Genomic DNA, 15,962 nt, shown 5'->3' with positions numbered 1-15,962 from the left:
TAACCTTGTTGAGTTTGCTTGATTGAAAGCTGTTGTTTATCACTTTATTTATTGTTTTATTAATGAAAGATTAATAAACGTAGCAGATATAACATCTTAATAGATAATATTTTTAGTGCTGAAGGTGCTATTTTTTTACGACAGCGAACAGAGTAATAGCTCTGTGGACAAAATTGTGGATTCAGATGAATGCTCTTCTGAGTGACATTGAAAATAATAAAAACAGTTATTTGGGAGGATGGCACTGATGAAGATCCTGAATTTATTCCCACAAATCTTGAAACAGCATCTTCCTCAAAAGAAAAGGCAGAACCATGCCTTCAACATCAACATGGCAAGGTAAGTTCAAATATAGGTAAGCCTAACTGCTGTAAATACATTATTGTAGATCTATCTAGTGCTTTATTACAATACCAAACCCTCTAAGTGTTAGGCCTAATATGTCAGGAATTGGCCATTGACTGATGAATCCAATGACAAGGGATTTGTAAACAATATTAGTTATAATGAACTATCATGCTCCCAGCCCACAGCCTATTTCAATCATTTTTTTACTGTCAGATTACTGGCCACATTTGAACCAAGGACAAAACCAATATACAACAGAGTATTTGCGGTCCCAAGTTAATTGATCACCTCATACAAAAGCAGTCCCGAAGAGTTGTTACATTTGTAGAAATAAAGAGACTTCATGCTGTTCTGTTCAGTATGAGCTTGATAAAGAAACTAACATTACAAAGTTACTGGTATATAAATGTCCCAAAACAATCTATGGTTTTGGCAAATGTTTAACAGAAATAATTTGATGCAGTTATTTTGTTACAGATATCAATACACTCTCATAACCTGAAAACCCAATTATGATCCCTTTGGGGAATTTCTCCCTATAATTATTGGGAACATTTCAACTGATCATTCCTGACCCATTAGAGCCCTTATAAAACGATATCAATCAGCAAAAGTTTGATTGCCATGAAACAACAGACAAGACAATTCTTTATTTTCACATTCATCAAGAAGGAAATGGCGTCAAATACATATTATCTTAAAATTTTTCCCAGGTTTGTTGTCATCAGCTGCCTAGGTCTTTACATTCTCTGCAAGTCGGCTCTCCAATTCAAGAATTCTTTTACTCAGTAAAAGGGTCTCTCTTGGAACCAGGAGTGCAGGCTTTTCTTCAACTTCCTTCCTTCCATTTTCTTCAGCTCATCAGGGAGATTATTGAAGAATTTTGCCCCAGCATAGGTTGGTTTTGTTTCAGAGAGAGTTAACTTTTGGATCGGCAAAGTAAAGTTATTGGCATGTCTAGTATTGTAAGAGTGAATGTCTTGGTGCTGTTGGACATTATGAGTTGTAGCTATCACAATACATTCTACAATATAAAGGCTGACTACTGTTGATAAACTCCACTCTTTGAATACCCCTCTACAGCTCTCTCTAAACCACAGAGAAAATTTTATGCCAATATCTTTGATTCTAACTGAATCCAAAATTATTGAAAAAATTGTACTTTCTAGACTTTTCAAGCATCTTCAACTAAACAACCTTTTGACAGAGAAACAGCATGGTTTTATTAACGGACGATCCACCATGACTGCAATAGTAGATCTGTTTGAGCACATTGTTGACAATATCGAGGCTGGAAATAATGTAGTGGGAGTGTAACTTGACTTGAGTAAGGCATTTGATTGTCTAAGCCATGATTGATTATAAGAAAAATTTTTCATCTAGGAATCCAAGGAACATCACTTTCATGGTTCTCAGCATACCTTGAAGGAAGACACCAGGTTTGTAGAAGTGACTCAGACCATAAAAAGAGTTACTACAATTTCAAGATCTGAGGTCCTGTCAATGGACTGTGGTGTACCGCAAGGATCTGTGTTGGGGCCTGTATTTTTTAAGCCATGATTGATTATAAGAAAAATTTTTCATCTAGGAATCCAAGGAAACATCACTTTCATGGTTCTCAGCATACCTTGAAGGAAGACACCAGGTTGTAGAAGTGACTCAGACCATAAAAAGAGTTACTACAATTTCAAGATCTGAGGTCCTGTCAATGGACTGTGGTGTACCGCAAGGATCTGTGTTGGGGCCTGTATTTTTTATATTATTTACTAATGATTTTCCTAAGGTTTTACATTCATGCAGTAATTTGGTCATGTATGCTGACGATTCTTTGCTATTAACTGCCAATAGCTCAGAGGAAAATCTAGAAATAAATTCATACATTGCTATGGACTACTGTAGAAACAATGACCTGGTTTTCAATGAATCAAAGATGAAACAAATTTCATTTGGAAACAAGAAGGATGACATTTCAGATCTACCAAATCTTCAATCTGTCAGCTCAACTAATTATCTTGGAATCATTGTTGATGACAAACTTTCTTGGCTAAATCATATTGGTAACTTATGCCTTAAGCTTAGCTCAGCAATTTATGCCATAAAAAGGACAAAAGCTATAAGCACGACAAAAGCCACAATAACAGCCTATCATGCTCTGTTTAAAAGCCATATAAGATATGGCTTAGCGGTTTGGGGTGGTTCAACTGAAAGAAATCTCCAACGAATTCTCATTCTTCAAAAAAAGGCTCTAAGAGTCATGGCCAGCTTGGGATTTAGAGAGAGCTGTAGAGGGGTATTCAAAGAGTGGAGTTTATCAACAGTAGTCAGCCTTTATATTGTAGAATGTATTGTGATAGCTACAACTCATAATGTCCAACAGCACCAAGACATTCACTCTTACAATACTAGACATGCCAATAACTTTACTTTGCCGATCCAAAAGTTAACTCTCTCTGAAACAAAACCAACCTATGCTGGGGCAAAATTCTTCAATAATCTCCCTGATGAGCTGAAGAAAATGGAAGGAAGGAAGTTGAAGAAAAGCCTGCACTCCTGGTTCCAAGAGAGACCCTTTTACTGAGTAAAAGAATTCTTGAATTGGAGAGCCGACTTGCAGAGAATGTAAAGACCTAGGCAGCTGATGACAACAAACCTGGGAAAAATTTTAAGATAATATGTATTTGACGCCATTTCCTTCTTGATGAATGTGAAAATAAAGAATTGTCTTGTCTGTTGTTTCATGGCAATCAAACTTTTGCTGATTGATATCGTTTTATAAGGGCTCTAATGGGTCAGGAATGATCAGTTGAAATGTTCCCAATAATTATAGGGAGAAATTCCCCAAAGGGATCATAATTGGGTTTTCAGGTTATGAGAGTGTATTGATATCTGTAACAAAATAACTGCATCAAATTATTTCTGTTAAACATTTGCCAAAACCATAGATTGTTTTGGGACATTTATATACCAGTAACTTTGTAATGTTAGTTTCTTTATCAAGCTCATACTGAACAGAACAGCATGAAGTCTCTTTATTTCTACAAATGTAACAACTCTTCGGGACTGCTTTTGTATGAGGTGATCAATTAACTTGGGACCGCAAATACTCTGTTGTATATTGGTTTTGTCCTTGGTTCAAATGTGGCCAGTAATCTGACAGTAAAAAAATGATTGAAATAGGCTGTGGGCTGGGAGCATGATAGTTCATTATAACTAATATTGTTTACAAATCCCTTGTCATTGGATTCATCAGTCAATGGCCAATTCCTGACATATTAGGCCTAACACTTAGAGGGTTTGGTATTGTAATAAAGCACTAGATAGATCTACAATAATGTATTTACAGCAGTTAGGCTTACCTATATTTGAACTTACCTTGCCATGTTGATGTTGAAGGCATGGTTCTGCCTTTTCTTTTGAGGAAGATGCTGTTTCAAGATTTGTGGGAATAAATTCAGGATCTTCATCAGTGCCATCCTCCCAAATAACTGTTTTTATTATTTTCAATGTCACTCAGAAGAGCATTCATCTGAATCCACAATTTTGTCCACAGAGCTATTACTCTGTTCGCTGTCGTAAAAAAATAGCACCTTCAGCACTAAAAATATTATCTATTAAGATGTTATATCTGCTACGTTTATTAATCTTTCATTAATAAAACAATAAATAATAAGGACAGGCAAGTGGGTGTGAATCCAAAAGTAAAAGTGCTGGCAAAGAAAACAGCCAATAACTGCAAAAGTCCGCAGACACAATGAAGCTCCAGAAGAATTCTTCGTAAAGCACATAGAATTCTACAAAAAAATCAATGAGAGCTATAAAAGTAGTGCTATTGAATTAGAATTGCTGCCACAGCACTCTGAACCTAACCTTTCAGATGAACCTTGAACACAGATGGCAACCTCCTCAACAGGTCCTTTTTTAGAGGACAGCCACCTGAAAAAGGCCAAAGAATAACAATTAACACTCAAGGGCCTGGTTTGGCTGGAGAAAACATATTGTCGATTCTCCATCAAAATGTCGACCAGATCAGTAACAAGGTGTAGAGATTAAACAATTTATTATCCTGTCTCAAGTCAGATTTGGTAGTTGTTACAGAACATGGACAACAGGCAAATAACATCATAAATACACAATTAAATGGTTATACTCTGGTCTCCACGTTTGGAAGAGTGTATAACATTAAAGGAGGGGTAGCAATATACAAAAGTAACAAAATAGAGAATGAAACTACAAGTTTGGAAATAGAACACCTCAATATACCCCTAGTCTGTGAAGTAACAGTTGCCTCTATCAAACTTTCTGGAAAAGAACAACTTTATATGATACGTGTATATCGGCCTCCTAATAATCTGATTGACTTCACAGCAGAAGCTATTGAGGTCCTTCATAAAGTTCTCGATAACATTCCGACTCACAGCAGAATTATTTTGATTGGGGATATAAATATTGACATTTTAAGACCTACTAGGGAAAACTATTATGTTTGATGAATTTCTTTTGTCCCATAACGTGACACGACTCCAACTTTCAGCGACCAGAGTATTTCAAGGTCATCAGTCCTCCATAGATGCTATCTGCACAAATGCTGAAATTGATGGATCTCAAGTGAAAATTCTCCATACTGGTATAAGTGACCATTTCGGACAACTTTGTTATCTGCCTCTGTCTGTGGAATAAAAAAAAAACTACCTCCTTTCATCGACATGTAAGTCCAGAGAACTTAAAAAATCTCAAACGATATTTGGCTGAGGAATCTTGAACTAATGTACTTCAACAAGATAGTGTGGAAGAGGCCTACAGACAATGTTTGGAGACAATAACATACTTTTTAGATCTCACTTGTCCAATCAAGAAATTCAGAGTTGTGGCAAAACCAAAAGCTTGACCGTGCTATGGCGAAGAAGCTCTCCGCTTAAAGAAAGATTTTCTTAAAGCAAATGAGAGATATTGCCTCTCTGGCAGCCAAGAGGATAAACAAACTTCTACGCAGCTACAGATGGCTTATGACTTAAAACTAAGGACCTTAAGACAAGAGGCTAGTGCTGCTCATATTGACAATGCTGCTAACAAAAATAAGGCTGTTTGGGAGATCATAAACAGCGAGAGAAATCATCAGCACAAGGACACAATTTCTGGATTTGACTTCATAGTTAAAAACAGAGACAAAATTGACGACTCTAAAGATATAGCCAACCATTTTAACAACTATTTCTCAACTATTGCTGATGAAACTCTCAAACAGAACCTGTGCATCAATCCAACACTGCAATTTGTTCAGAACCCATCTGTTGAAATGCCACTGACCTCCATGGAACCCACATCAATTGAAGAAATAAGTAAAGCAATAGACTCACTAAAAACAAAATCCTCTTCTGGCTTAAATGAAATATCCTCAAATATTCTAAAATTTTGTAAAAATGAAGTAGCGGTACCGCTTTTTCATGTCACACAAACTGTCTCTCCAGCATGGTACTTTCTCCTCGAGCATGAAAATTTCCAAAGTTCACAAAAAATCCAGTAAACTGCCACAACTCTGAATTTCTTGATTGGACAAGTGAGATCTAAAAAGTATGTTATTGTCTCCAAACATTGTCTGTAGGCCTCTTCCACACTATCTTGTTGAAGTACATTAGTTCAAGATTCCTCAGCCAAATATCGTTTGAGATTTGTTAAGTTCTCTGGACTTAAATGTCGATAAAAGGAGGTAGTATTTTTTTTTATTCCACAGACAGAGGCAGATAACAAAGTTGTCCGAAATGGTCACTTATACCAGTATGGAGAATTTTCACTTGAGATCCATCAATTTCAGCATTTGTGCAGATAGCATCTATGGAGGACTGATGACCTTGAAATACTCTGGTCGCTGAAAGTTGGAGTCGTGTCACGTTATGGGACAAAAGAAATTCATCAAACATAATAGTTTCCCTAGTAGGTCTTAAAATGTCAATATTTATATCCCCAATCAAAATAATTCTGCTGTGAGTCGGAATGTTATCGAGAACTTTATGAAGGACCTCAATAGCTTCTGCTGTGAATTCAATCAGATTATTAGGAGGCCGATATACACGTATCATATAAAGTTGTTCTTTTCCAGAAAGTTTGATAGAGGCAACTGTTACTTCACAGACTAGGGGTATATTGAGGTGTTCTATTTCCAAACTTGTAGTTTCATTCTCTATTTTGTTACTTTTGTATATTGCTACCCCTCCTTTAATGTTATACACTCTTCCAAACGTGGAGACCAGAGTATAACCATTTAATTGTGTATTTATGATGTTATTTGCCTGTTGTCCATGTTCTGTAACAACTACCAAATCTGACTTGAGACAGGATAATAAATTGTTTAATCTCTCCACCTTGTTACTGATCTGGTCGACATTTTGATGGAGAATCGACAATATGTTTTCTCCAGCCAAACCAGGCCCTTGAGTGTTAATTGTTATTCTTTGGCCTTTTTCAGGTGGCTGTCCTCTAAAAAAGGACCTGTTGAGGAGGTTGCCATCTGTGTTCAAGGTTCATCTGAAAGGTTAGGTTCAGAGTGCTGTGGCAGCAATTCTAATTCAATAGCACTACTTTTATAGCTCTCATTGATTTTTTTGTAGAATTCTATGTGCTTTACGAAGAATTCTTCTGGAGCTTCATTGTGTCTGCGGACTTTTGCAGTTATTGGCTGTTTCTTTGCCAGCACTTTTACTTTTGGATTCACACCCACTTGCCTGTCCTTATTAGCTGTAAATCTTGCTACCTGTAAGGAAACACTGAGAACGTTGTTTCTTTTATTGTCAGTAGAAGGTTTTTTCAACTCGCTCAGTTTTTGACGGCAAGTTTGTCTGGCTCCTGGGGTTGATGTTGGATAGGCATTAGTCATCGTGCTTTTGCCCAGTTTTTGTCAGCAGGTTTGTCCGTCTCCTGGGGTCGAAGTCAGTGATTCATTTGTCCTGGGGTTAGTTAGGTTATAATTTAAATTTTGAGTGCAGATAGGTTTACTCTCCACAGGTAAATAATCCAAATTGCTGAGCTGTTTTGTTTGATTAATAGACAACTTTTGAAGCTGTGAAGACAAAGCTATCAACATATTTTCCATATTTTCTTGTTTTTTATTTGTGTTTAGGATTTGGAGCAGCAGATATGGAGAGGCTGTTGCAGATGAGGGATCATTCTCGATGCCTTGGGTCTGAGAAGCGGTACTGATGGTTGATTTGGACATGATGTCGATTTGATTTTCAAATTTAACTTGCAGGATTTTTATTATTTTGTCTTTCTCATTCACTTTACAAATGGAATCATCAATTATTTGCCCCATTTTACACTCATGCTCATCAAAGGTATCTTGGTTTTTCCGTCGCAGTTGGGTTTCTCTATCAAGTGAAGCTTGCATATCGCCTAGACAGCGTTGTAGTGCTTCTAGTCTCTCTGTGTATCTTTCTTTTTCATTATTAAGTTCTTCAATCTGTTCTCCACAGCTAGCAAGTTCAGCTTTGAGTCTGATGTTTTGTTCTTTCAAGGTATTATTCTCGTTGAGTAGTACAGAGCCCATTTTTGCAGCCATTTCAAGCTTTCCCTCTTCACTGGCCGTGTTATCAAAAAAGTTGTTCTCAATTAGGCTATGTTAAAGTTCTTTAATAGAAATGTTCGGAGAATCAGGACCATTGTTCACGTTTGTGTTAGTTTTACAGGGGAAGCTTATATTTGAATCCAGCTGTCACTTGAGAAGGTAGGTTTGAAGAGTCTGTATTACATTTGTTGCATTTCCAGTCATTTATTTTATTGAAGGACATTTTTTAAGAGTTTTATCACTGATATTCTGACAGCCAGCATGGTACCACAATTCACATGTACCAGTGCACTTTAATCCTGAGTATTTTACTCCTATTGAGCATAAACCACAGGGATATTTTGATGGCATTCTTAAGTGTATCAGTAATTACAAGAAGGTCAGGTGTAAGGAATTGCACTGTCAAATTTAGATTGATTTAAGGTAGTCAATGACCATGTCAAAAATGTAGCATACTGTAGACCAGTGTATTACTAGGTACTCAGTGGTAACTACTCAATTCATCACCACTGAGACACCTTGTCAAGTAATTGGCAGACTTCTAGTGGTCAGAATTAGTCAGAGGTTGAAAATAAATGTGTTTGATTTATGGGTAATCAACTCCTTGACAGCCAGATAGAAGCAGTACAGTGTTAGTTGTACTGCAGTCAGCTGAAAGGTGTTGTAGCATAAGCACTGCTGACGCGGTATCTGGGTCACAAATAAACATATGGTATAGCGCCTGTGAGGTTGTCTTGATAGTGTTAAAATAACAGTGACGTGTTTAGTCACTTATGTGTTGGCAGTTTTTGTGACGTCACAGTCAGCCTTTTATTTTATTATTATTACTGCAATGAGCTAAGCTTGTCTGACTTACTTAATTAAACTACAGTATTTGTAATTTATGCAGAGATGTGTGCTTCAGCTACTCTCAGAGTGGTATATTCTTGAAGTTGGATATGAGTTTCATGTGTAATTGCTGCTTTTTAATGTAGGTCAGCTCTGTGCTATTAGTTTTTCAATGTATTCTTGCTTTAGCTTTTATATTTGTATTATATTATAGTTGTAAGACTCACAGTTGCTGTTGATGTTGTGGTGGTCAGTATTTAGTAAGCAATTTTACATGCATACACAAATATTACAATACCTGACAAATAAACATCAATAGAAAATAGATTTTTATTTCTCAATCAATACGTAGTTTACATAGAGAATTGTCATAGATTTCAATCTTAAGTCATAAGGTCTTCAATAAACATTTGTTAAAATAACACAAAGTTAACCAGTTCTTAATATAAAGATTCAGTAAGAAGTTTGAAACATTGTTGACTATAGACTATCATAATCTAAAACTATTATTACAATTTAAAGTAATAAAAAAACCTATTTTATATGAAAGGGCCATACAAAAATAAATTTACCATACAGTATGCTTTCATTAACGAAGTATTTTTTTATTTCCTCTAAAAACCTTTTGCTGGACATTAATTCTTTGTTACATTTCAATATTTTATTTTTTATTTTATAAATCACATAATTTATGGATTTTTCTAATTTGGAAGAGCTATGTTGTTTTATCTGTATAAAATTATATCTGGTATTATGTTTATCAGCGTTTTTATTACAAGAAAAATTATTTTAATTATTTTATCTCCACAAGTGGGATGTCAAATTATGGATGCTCTGTGACTGTTACAAATAATGTAATTGTCTTGCGTTTGTTTGTAAAAAGAGGCACTGAAAGGACAGAACATGGCCTCACTTACAAAAATGTAATAAATTTATTGAAAACTGGAAGTTTTTTAAACCAAGGATACCATCTCTTTGGTTATTTTGTTTACACTTGTACAATGTACATTTTTTTTGGAAGTGTTAGGAAAGCCCTTTTTATAACCAATAAAAGAGCAACTGCAGGTGTGGGAAAAAATATATGAAAAGCAACAGCTGCAATTTGCTTCCTTACTGTGAAAAAAAGTCAGAAGAAACTTGTCATTTTACTTTCAACAAAAGGAATCGCAAGATCAGTTGAAAAATGTAAAAGAAGGAATGATTGAGACATAATAAGTAAATCTGAAATAATACGTAATGAAAATATGTCATTATGCAATTGTAAATATGTATAAATGATTCAGAAAACATAAGTAAAGTTGTGTTGAACGTGATTAAGTCAGAGTTAGGTATTAATGTTGTTAAAAAAACGTGACTGTACAAAACATAAATTAAAAGATAGAATTTGTAATAATGCAAGCAAATAGCCCATCATCTCGATGTAATCACATCTTATAAAATTAATACCACCCCTCTCATAAATTCAACTATTCAGTTTTAAGTAATATTAATTGTAATAAGCAAGTCTCATTTGTTGTCATTGAGTTTGTTAGTGCACAAGGTGTCTATGGCATCATGAGTCTGAGGAACACAGTCTGTAGCATGGGATGAGATCCCAGTAAAAATATTTTAAGCTGTTACATTTTATATCTTGCAATCTTTAGCTTAGTTAGCAACTAGTCAGTTATATCCGGTCAATTTCCTGCACAACTACAGTATACAAATGTAACACCAGTTTTCAAAAAAGGAGAAAGACCAAGATTCCAATGATTACACACCAGTTTCTATTTTGCCCAGCATATCAAAGTGGTTTGAAAAAATTACACATAAACAAAACTATGCAAATATCTTGAAAATAATGGTTTTCTTTGTAAAATTCAGTATGGATTTTGCTCAGGCCATAGCACTATAGAGGCTGCTTCTGAAATGGTTGAACAGGTCCTGGGGGCCTTGGATGGGTCATAGGATACCAATAGTGTTTTCTGTGACCTTTGACTGTATAAACCACTCATTAATTATGAGAAAACTAAAACTGGGTGGTATTTCAGGTAACTCATAGCATGTTTTCAGTCATCCCTTACTGAGAAAACAATACTCAGAAATGATGGTATTACACAAAATAAGTAGGGCAAATATAAGTAGCGGTATCTCTCAAGGGTCAATTTTAGGGCCTTTGTTATTCATTATCTTTATAAATAATCTGCCATATAATGTTAAGGATGATCTGATATTATATGTGGATGACACAAAATTCCTAGTAAAATGTAATCGAGGGTAGGAAATAAAATTAGAAATTATCAATGCTCTTGAAGATTTGGAAAAAATGTTTTACATATGGTCTTGCATTAAATAATGGCCCATATTGTAAAATTTCAGACAGTCAAAGTTCATAATAAATTTCATAATAGATCTCTGGCTGCTGTACAGTGTAGTACATGTTTACGGCTGATTATAGACAAAAATTTATCCTGCAGACTATGCATTGATAATTTTACCAAAAAACTAAGCTCAGCCTTATATCAAATGTACACCGAGGGAGTTGGTTGATCTTAAGACTAGACTTATGGTTTATAAATCTTGTTTCTATTCATTAGCACAATATAGAATCCAAATCTGGGTGAATTAGTTTTTGTATTATTACTATTTTAAGGTTTAAAAGATTTGTAATAACCATGCTGTTTTTGCTTTTTTCCATAAAATAACTTCTTGCAGAGAATTTTCAGGATTTTAGAAAATTTTACCATACTATCATTGTATATTTATAGTGGTTAAATTTTTATTCATAGTCACAAATTCAGAAAACATAAATCACCATGACCACAGTTATAACACTCGTTTTAAAGATAAAACTGAAGGTTCCTGCACACAATTTAACATTATTTTGCAAGTTGTATGGGAACTACATTTTATAAGCTTCCTGTTCAAATAAAGCAGCTGACAAATATTGATAGGATATAACAAATGGTGGATGATGTAGTGAAGTGCCTGTGCGGCTCTTGCAATAAAACTGTACAGAATCAGCACCATGCTTTATTATTAAAGGGAATGTGTGGAAATCTTTACCATATTAGTTGTGCTAATATTAATGAAAAGCAGTTTAATGTTTACAGGGAAATTGAGGACATGCAAAGCTTAAAATTGTACTACCCAAAGTGTTTGACCAAAGTATCGTGTTCAGAATCAGGAACTTCAAATGACCTTTTAATTTTACAGTGTACTCAAGATAAATTCCGCTTTAATTAGCATCATAACATCCGAACTTGAAAATATATAAAAAAAAAATTTGGTTATATCTGAAAGATTAACTCAATTGGCTAGAGAAAGTAAGGTTATGAAAGTACAGTTGAATGAAGTTTTTCAAAATAACTGTGACCAACAACTCAATAAGAAGAGTAGTTCAGTTGATTCATATAGTTCTGTGCTCGTGACGGGGGAATAGTTCTCCACATCCGACCTGGGCTGATCAGATAAAGTACAAAACACGTCATCCCAAAGCAGAGCTGGATCCGCTCCGTGTACTGAGTTGTCGTCTACTGACTTCGACATCTCATGGTTTTGACTCGGCTGTCGCATTAGATGGCTTAAATAGAAATAATATATGGAATACTGTTATTGCCAAGAAAAACAGAAAACTGGAGATCAGTTCTGTGAATCAGAAAGGGGTTATCAGCAATAATTCCAATAACCTAGTTGGTAATAGTAACTTGAACCAAAACAATACAAATGATTTATTGAACAACCAAAACAACCATAATTCGACTAAAAAACAATCATGAAGTTTGAAGATGATATGAAGTCTTTTCTCACTGATGTGCGAAAGTGTAATGTTACGGTGGAGAGGCTCAGCTCAAAACACCCTGAAGTTTATTCTTCTTTTAAGGTACGGCTGAAATCCTTTGACCCAGCTGGCTGGTTTATACCTTCCAGTTGAACTTACCACTGGGCACAGCAAAAACCGATGTGACTTAAATCTGGGCAACTCTATGGATGTCCAGGAGCGGCACATCACTAACTGCAAATTTTGAGATTCTGGGGTGCAAGAGCAATTCAATAGATCTTGTCTACTGCGGGAGATGATTGTTGGAGTTTGGTGGGGTTCGTTCCCTAACTATCAGAGGTTCTTGCTAGCCTCAACAAGGGTGTGCCACCCCCTGCCTGCTTTGACTGGAGGCTGGCCTCCCCTTCTTCTGGGGGGACATGACTGAGATTAGTGCCCTAATTCTTCCTCTTGGATCTCGATAGGAGGCAACCCCTACCCCCTAACCTTACCCATCCTGTATCCTGTCACTCTAGCAGCGCTAAGGTTCTTACAGGACTAAGTACAATTTATAAGCTTCTTGTCCTAAGAGAACAGAAGAAAAAGGTACGGCTACCCAATGATCTAATCAACAGTGCCTTCTCCACTGAGTTTTGGCCAAATGGAACTTGGCCCGATGTTAGTAAATATTGTACCAAAAGGGAGACTTTAAACTGCAAGAAAAATTTACTCGTAGTAATGTTAGGCTAAATGGAACCAAACCAAAAATAAATAAATGGTACACTGAAGAGTTGAGGAACCTTAAAAATAAATGTATTAATTACTACTATGCATGTAAAACCTATGTTACCAGTTAATAAGAAAAAAGGGAGTAAACATTACTAAGAACAATATAGGCCAATTAGTATATTTTCTGAGGTTTTTGAAATTGTACTTTACTGCCAACCTGTATCTTATTCTGAAAAAATAACTTATTTAGAACATGCCAATTTGGTTAGAGCTGGGCATTGCACCACTGATACTGTGCTGCCCTTTGTACAAAGATATTCTGATGGTCTTGAAAATGGGCTGAGTGTTGCTAGAAGATTGTATGACCTTACAAAAGCATTTGACACTGTGTCAGTATTTTGCAAACAAAGGTACCCTTTTATGAAATTCTGGACCAGAGTTCTAAGCTTCTTGCATCTTATTTGAGTGATAGATACCAGGCTGTACTATTGGATGGTATTATGTCTAGTTTTTAATTAGTTGAGCACGGTGCTCCGCAGGGTCCTGTGCTGGGATCAATTTTTTCATCATTTATAAAAATGATCTTCCCACTATAGTGATGGATGGAGTGAGCCATCTATACCTGTTTGCTGATGACTTGGCCCCATCCATCAATGGTAAGTGATCACATCTTGGAACTTAAACTTGACGACTGTTCTAGAGCTCTACAGGATTGGTGTAATGCTAATAGGCTTAGGCTGAATAACAAGAAAACCATTGAAATCATGTTTACTTACAATACAAGAAAATACGTAGATTGTGAACCAGTCAGATTCTTATGTATTACGCTTGAACCTCACTTGGGCAGGGGAAGTCACATTGAGTCTGTTGTGAGGAATGTGTCAAAAAGGATTTACATGTTAAGAGTACTTAACACTCTCTACACATTAAATTGTTTAATCTATGTTAACAAGCATGTGAACAGTTTTACGCTTTGTAGTAATATGCATGACTATACCACCAGGCAAGTCCTATTTATTAAATTAATAAATATAAATACTGAAGAGCTTTGTGGCGATGACACTATAATTTTACAATGTTCTTCCAGTAGTAAAGAGAAAACTACCTGAGAACAGGTTTAAACAATCAGTGAAAGTCTTTCTGGTTAGCAACCCTGTTTATTCTACCGCCGAGTACTTTTTGATATATTTTAATAACTTTCATGTTTAAACTAGCTCTTTTTAGTTCTTGTGTGATTTTATAATTGTTTATTCATTACTATTTTACCCTCTTGTGTGTAATAATATTTTAATAATAAATAATAAAGTAAAGACTTTATTATTTACTATGAAAGTATTATTACTCTCTTTATTATTTATTTATTCTATCTAATTTTAACCATAATTATAGCTTAATACTTTGAATGCAATTTTACTTTATCTAGTCTAATTATCATAGCACCTTACAACAGTTTTTATTATACAATTCTACATTGATGAGACTCATTGTATGTACTATGTATGGTCAACAAATACCCTACACCTCCTCCTCCTGGGAGGGAGAGGGAGGAAGCTCATCCTGTGCCAACCTAGAAAGGGTTTTACTTCTCTAAAAGAGGGAAACAAGAACATTGGCTGAATTGGGAACACGTGACAGCAGCAGGAAAACTTTTCAAGTTATGGACATTTTGACAGTGGTTTCTACGTCCTGGCAGTTATTTTGTCTTCTTGTACAGTTCAAGAACTTTAGCTGCGCGCGTGACCTTGAGTGCGTGGTGATAGGCGGGAGGGGTGGCGGGGTAGTGTTATGCGCTGCGTCCGGAAAACATTTCCCGACTCACGGGTAAAACCCTCCTTTCAGGAATTGTATTAGCCTAAATAACTCATCACACTTGCTCAAATCAGTCTGTTTTGTGACAGTGCTGATTGTGGTGGAATTAAATAATAAGAGAATACCCCAAATAATAGCAATAATAGGACTTATCCTTGTTTTCCAGTTGTTATAGTGTTGTTTAACATGTTGTTGAAAATAACTTATTTGTCAATACTAATCTGCAAATGAAAATCATGAGTTTAAAGAGATTGTTGTGCCTTCATCTCAGCGGCTAGCACGTAACGCAACCCGCCACACAGATAGCATTTATTTGTTGAAAGAGCAGATAGCATTATTTGGGCCCTACGAGCACAGCTAAATTCCTCCAACTGTACAAATGGATTTCCAAGACTTGCTACTATTCTTCAACACAATACCAAATTTGCAAACAACTGCAATCATTTCACAGCACAGCATTGTACGCAATGAAATCAGCATACACCGTTGTAAAATTTTACAATCTTCTTCCAATTGAGTTGAGTCGAAATAACCACAGTCTCAGACTCTACTTGAAAAAATGGCTTGCTCAACAACCATTCTACACAGTGGATGAGTTCCCATCCTGCAGAAACTTCGACAGATATATTTAATGTGACCTTTTTCTTGTAAAATGTGATGTAATGTAATTTTTTTTTATGCCTTTCAAATCTTAATAATTGTGAATAAAGGTATTCTCTCTCCCTTCTTGGGATTAAAGTAAGTTCCAGATAAAAAAGAACAAAATTGCTTATGAAAAATTAAAAAAAGGAGTCCACAGTGTTTGTTATGAACATAACAAGTATGTATGTATGCAAAAATGTTGTTGCAACAAAATGTAAGTATTTTATACTTCACTATCTTTTTAAATTTTCAGTAACAGGTTTTAGTCTTATTTGGTATGTACAATTCATACAAATTCAAGAGAGTATGTAAAGT

The sequence above is a fragment of the Homalodisca vitripennis genome, chromosome 8, assembly GCF_021130785.1.
Source record: "Homalodisca vitripennis isolate AUS2020 chromosome 8, UT_GWSS_2.1, whole genome shotgun sequence".
Taxonomy (NCBI): Eukaryota; Metazoa; Arthropoda; class Insecta; order Hemiptera; family Cicadellidae; genus Homalodisca; species Homalodisca vitripennis.
Note: the sequence above shows the minus strand (reverse complement) of the source record.